Source organism: Pinus tabuliformis, chromosome 8, assembly GCF_031772625.1.
Source record: "Pinus tabuliformis cultivar Carrire ecotype Pingquan chromosome 8, CPIR1, whole genome shotgun sequence".
Lineage (NCBI taxonomy): Eukaryota > Viridiplantae > Streptophyta > Pinopsida > Pinales > Pinaceae > Pinus > Pinus tabuliformis.
In genome coordinates, this window is record NC_142294.1 from 106,572,176 (window position 1) to 106,578,603 (window position 6,428).

At 37.6% G+C, this 6,428-nt stretch overlaps 1 pseudogene; it reads left to right on the forward strand.

Moving 5' to 3' along the window:
* Nucleotides 1-3,928: 3,928 nt before the first annotated feature.
* LOC149234352 (zinc finger CCCH domain-containing protein 18-like) lies at nucleotides 3,929-5,728 on the forward strand (annotated as a pseudogene).
* The last annotated feature ends 700 nt before the right edge of the window (nucleotides 5,729-6,428 follow it).

Genomic DNA, 6,428 nt, shown 5'->3' on the forward strand with positions numbered 1-6,428 from the left:
ACACAAGCAATCAAACATATATGAAGTATGGTATGAACCTCTTACCTGTGGACATGTTTTTAAACAAAAGATGGAAAAATCAAAATCAAATCTCCAACTACCCACACAAGGCAGAGAGTGATATGTCAGATTAAATTACAATACATTTACTGCACAAAATTAAATTACAGTACATTTACTACATAGCAAAAAAAAATCAGAGCAAGGGCAAATAAGTTTCTTAAGCACCACGGGAATTGGGCAAATAAGTTTCTTAAAACACCACAGGAACTACTTGAAGAGAGTTGAATTGAGCAATTTTTTCAGTTAAACTCGCTTGACTTTAATCTAAAAGACCAGCATTAACAGAATCAAGTGCAAAATTGATATTTTAACATATCTTAACTACCAATATTTATAAGAGAAACGACTTACATATAGATAGCCCAGAAAAATGGTACAAAGCTTTCATTAATCTCTGCCAGGAAAATTCATCAGCACAGTGCTTTCTATTTGGTAAATAAGAACTACCAAGTTGTGAGAAATCTCATATGTAATACAACTAGAAGCTAAAACTTGAAATGCTTTCTCTTAGAGGGTGAAAGCAGGCATTAATCACAGTTGTTGTTCAGCTCCTTGAAAACAAACTTATTGACAGTAGGTACAACTGCTATATGGGTGTCTGATATATAAATGCACCACCAGGTTCTGCAACAAAGACACATGCCCTATTCCTCACTTCCAAACTTGCCAGCAACTCATAATCCAGCATTGGTGATGAGAACGATTCTAGGACAGTTTAAATTAAACACTCCTTCTTCAAAAATACCAAATCAGGCTTCAATTCCAAATAAGGGGTTTGATTTGTGTCTTGTTTGCTTCATGTTTTTAGAACTCATGGAAAATTTGGTTGTGCAGTTGGTAACAGAGTTCATAATTGAAGCATTGGAATAACTAAGAATGCATGTTTCAGGTTGACTTGGTTCAAAAGCAACAGGTTCAGAAAACTGCACGTCAAGATGCTATGAACCCAAGAGCTTCTTTCTTAAATATGAACACCACAAATAAAATTAGATTTGTTTTGATCATATAACAGATCTAACATTTGAGAATATATTTGAAGAACAATTTAGATTGATGTCCAAAACACTAATTCATTCCCAAATTGTCGTGTGTATACAACATTGTTACAGCTTAGTCTGCAGTATTAAACCAATTACGTGAGAAAATACAGAAACATTGCAGTAAAAAGAACCAACAATTCAATTTGTTGAACAATTACAGAGCCATGTGAATTAACTTGACATTCCATGTCAAAGTTCAAAATTTCATGAAACTTCAGGAGAGTAGTGGCATATAATTGAACTTTTACTTTTGCATTGACGAGGGCTCAAACATTCCTTGGTGCTCATCAGGCACCCATATTTTTAATATTGCACTGATGAAGGCTCAAACTTTCCTCAAATTTTGTAGGCACCCATGTTCTCAATGTACCTAGAGCCTTCTGAAACAACCCAACATTCCATGTCAAAGCACAAAGTTTCATGAGCTTTAAGAGAACAGATTATGTCCATGAACAGATTATGAAAAAGGTATTTTTATAACATAACAATGGGAAAACATAAATATACTTATCATATAATAAAGGGCCACCTGACGACGCCATAATAACCTAGCTTATCTATTCTTTGTGCATACCTCATTGATTCCCACTAGAGTTGAAGTCCTTCCATAGATGATCAATCATGGTAGAAGATGATGCTTCTCCACTTATTCTATAGTTACCTAGAAAAATGTCAAACATTATCGCAAAGAAATTTTCTAGAGCATCAAGGTATATGTGCACACACAATGAAAGAGTGTCAAATGTACCTGGCATGGTAGGTAATGTTGGATGGTCTTGCATCTCCCTTTGGTCTTGGGTTATCGCCATGGTTGGGGAATGTTGCATTGCTGTAAAAATAAACATACCACATGTTAAAGAATAGTGATGATTAAATACTTAAATCTAAAACCATGACTCTATTCAACACATGAAACTAATTGGAACCATAGAGATGACATTATTTGATCGATGATGTCCTCGCTTATTGAGGTATCGAAACTCAAATGGTTCATATTATGATGGATCAACATTTAAATCAATTTCCAAACCATTTTTTTTTCTGCCGCTTCTTCTTTTCTTTGTGGGGCTAAGGAAACTCTTGGAGATCATTTGTGATCTCTTTCCTTAAAGTTAATTGGAAATGGTTCATAAATGTTCCTGCCAAGGAGGCATAATCATGTTAAGATGTCTTACCAAGTTCAATGTACTATTTAGTGGCATATTCTTCTAGGCTTTATTGGAAAGACACAACCTAATACTATCATCCACCAGGAGTTCAAGGAACAATATAAATGGTAGGTGGTGGTGTGTGTGGCCATGGTCTCTTTTAGTTTACCATTGAATTTCAATATGTCAAAGGTTAACTTAACGAGCACGTGTTGACACTAAGGATCACAGAGGATGTGGCCATTTGAAAGTTTCTCCAAATTCAGTAAATCAAGCGATGTTAAAAATGGATGTTGATCTCGATTAAATGGGTCTAGCAATAAAGCTTTCACCCCAAACAAAGCTTAAGGTCCCTCCATAGTGTAGTTTCTAGATGAAGGAATTATTTTTCTTAGAGTATTGAACCTCTAGACTAGTTGTAGTAGTAGAAGGATTATTTTTCCCAAGGGGATTTCCCCTAGGGATAAAGGAACTCCCAAAATAATGAATTCTAATGGGATTATATCTAGTACTAGAAGTATGACCTCCTAATACGAAAGCACCACAATAAGTAGAATCATTAATGGTACTAGAAGGGATATTGGCCCAAATAAATTAGCCCCTCCGAAGGATGTGTGAATAGATTAATTCATATCAAAGTGAACATATTGCTTCATTATTCTCAAACATGTCTGTATATTAGTCCCCTCACAAAGGTACCATTACACTAAAGGGGGGAGAATTATAGTGTATTATGGTGTGTCATAAATATACTATATTTACTTGCTTAAGTTCTCAAAACTTGCAGATGCAGTTGATTTTCTATGGGGCATACTGTTCTGTCTTTCCTTTCTAGAGGTAGGTTAAAATGCCAGATAAAGGGAAATACTAGCACAACCACACTAAACGATGGTTTGTGTAGGCAGATAGGAATCGAAGAGACATTTGACCTAATAGAAATGTACGCTAACTTGCAGAAGATATAAGCAGTCTACTTGAAGTGTTGTGCTACAATTCAAAGTGGTGTTGAACGAAAACAATTCTGTGAAAAAATCTTACAACAAGAAAGCACTAAGAAAATGATGAAACCCCTCTGGAAAACTAATTCAGAACACTGACCTGTCTCTATAGCTTGTAAAAGAACGGGGAAGAGCTCGCGCTTCACTAAGTTCATTGGCTGAAAAAGGGAATATGAAAAGTACTTAAACATCTATTAGCCTTTTAGACGAGAATGAAATAAAGCCTACCTCAAACATTTCTGTATATTAGTCCCCTCACAAAGGTACCATTACACTAAAGGGGGGAGAATTATAGTGTATTGTGGTGTGTCATAAATACCATCCTGTACAGCGTCATCATTTCCCAACATTCTTATTTTTGAACCCTTGAGGCTTCTTATAAAATTGTTTTGCCCATTACCAAGTTTCAATGGTTGGAAGCTTTACTGATTCAGTTTCTTTGTTCCCAGTATTTGATAGCAGAGAGTTTCAATTTCTGTGTGTTTTTATGAATTTCATGGAGAAGGATTGTTAGACCAAATGAGTTAGGTTGAGTGGCTTTACGGTGAGCTTTTGAAAATGCATTGTGTGGTTTTTTCAAAAGTTAAGTTAGTTGTAGGAAATGTAATGTAATGTAATCGTAATATATTGTGTTGCAGTGTACATTATGGATTTGATGTTTCCAGTTGTAGAAGGCAAAATGGATACATATGAAGCAACAAGGATTGTGTTCACAAGGATTCAGAGCATAGAACCAGAGAATGTGTTCAAGATCATTAGGTATTTGCTTCTTCAAGACCTGGGAGATCAAGAAATGATTCCCTTGGCATTTGGGCCTAATACACTCTTACAGTCCATGATTTCCAAGGCCAAGACAGAGCTTGGTTTATCATCTCCGTCCCCTCTTCAGTCACCTCTGCGCTACACTCAGTTTTCTAATTTGTTGCCTCACTCATTCTCTTCTCCAGCACCCAATGGCTTTCATGGGGGAACTCACATTCCACATGAGCAACAACAGGATTCAGCATTGTTCGCCCATCATGAAGTCTTGAATCCAAATCGTTTTGTAAATGATGAGCACAACGACTTTATCAATTTGAGCCGCCAGCAAAGCTTACCCAGTGATCACAAATTTTCAGACTATCATGACCAGTAACTGAACCTCAGGGATGATTGTCAGCTCCAAGATCATCTCTTCTATTCCACTGAGAATCTTGATTCCTACAACCTACCAAATGATAGTCATGTCTATATGGAGATGCTCTCTTTCTTGAATGGAAGCGAGACAAGATTGAATCACAGGCGATCTTATTCCATGACAGACGTTTCTGTAAGCTATGAGACAGTTTCTTGGAAACCATGCCTGTATTTTGCCAGGGGATATTGCAAGCATGGCTCCAGCTGCCGTTTTACTCACAGTTATTCACGCTCTGACAACGTCTTGAGTTCAATTCCCTTGGATCCCCGCTTCGAAGAAGCTTTCTCTGTGGAATCATTGGAGAGATTAGAGTTAGAACTTCAAGAATTATTGAGAGGAAGACGGGCCCCTGTTTCCATTGCTTCCCTACCTCAACTCTATTACGAGAGATTTGGGAAAACCCTGCAAGCCAAGGGATACTTGACTGAGAGCCAGAGGCATGGGAAAGCAGGATACAACTTGAAAAATCTACTAGCATGCTTGAAGAATACAGTAAGCCTCATTGATAGGCCTCATGGTCAGCACGCCATTGTTTTATCAGAGGATGCTAACAGGTTCACAACTTATAGGCCAAGTGAACGAGATCCCTACTATTTGAGTGGTGTCAGCTCTGGATCCCGTCAAATTTACATGACATTTCCTGCTGAAAGCACCTTCATGGAGGAGGATGTTTCCAACTATTTCAGGTATGTAGTATCAGTTTCTATTATATTATCCAGTGTGGCTTTCTTGGTGCAGGTCTCGGGCATAAAAATATCTTTAAAAAATCTATTATTGCCCCTTTCAGGATATACGAACCTGTAGAGGATGTGAGAATTCCATAACAACAGAAGCGTATGTTTGGATTTACAAGCCTAAAACTGCTATCCACCAAGGTTTACAGGTCTCAAGATGATTAAAAGATGATTGTTTCTAGGTCGAAATTTAAAACACATGAAAGTAGGACCGTAGAGCGGATTGTACCTGGGTTTGGAGCTGCAGAGCGGAATCGCAGAGTGGAGGAATTGCAGAGTGGGAGGCGCAAGCTCAAGGAGGAAGGTGAGTGAGCAGCCGCGGGATCGCACCTCCTCAATTCGAATTGTAACCAGCAATAACTCTTCGCGACTGCCATTCCAGCTCGTCCCCGATCTGTCAGGGGATGTCAGGATTTCCAGCTGCGATCGAATCCATTGTCAGGGAATGTCAGGGTTGCCAGGGGAGGGTGGTGGAGCTAGGGGATGGTGGCAGAGGGATCGCCGGGGGCCGGAGCCGGACGATTTTCTGGGCGGTGACGGAAAACGAGCTTTTCCTCGGCCTAAGTAGACTACTCCTTTCTTTAATGTTTATTTTGAAGATAATAGTTTAATTTTTAGACTACTCTGCAACTAATTCGAAGTCAAACGCATATGAAATGCGCTATACTACCACTGTCGGTCGCAGGATAATAAAATAATAAATAGAAATTCAAAATGTTTTGTAAAAATAGTTAATATATTTATTTCATTGTAATACGGTTACACCACTTTTCGTTTTTTAATTCTTATGTAGTAAAATTTATCATAACATCAATGAATTTTGAGTTTTTTTAAATGTATAGGGAGTTGTGAGTTCTATAGTCAATTTCCAATTTCCTTGGTTGAATTGTGTGGAACGCCTAATGTGCCTAGGGAGTTGTGATGTATAGTCAATTTCCAATTTACTTGGTTGAATTATGTGGCACGCCTTTCACATGGTTTCCCAGGTCTTCATTCCTTTTTGTATGCGTGGATGGCTTCTCCAAAGTTTGGCGTTTTGTGGACCGTTAGGAATTATAGCCTTTTAAAATTATTGCACACTTTTCCAAACATATACCTCTTTATTGTGAAGTATTTAAAGCTCTCATATAATATTTTTGCATTGTCGTTTCGTGGACCGTTAAGAATTTAGCCTTTTAAAAATATTTCACACTTTTCTAATAATATTATATGGTGAAGTATTTAGGCTCTCATATAATATTTTTGCATTCTCATTCTCTTTTGGTAAT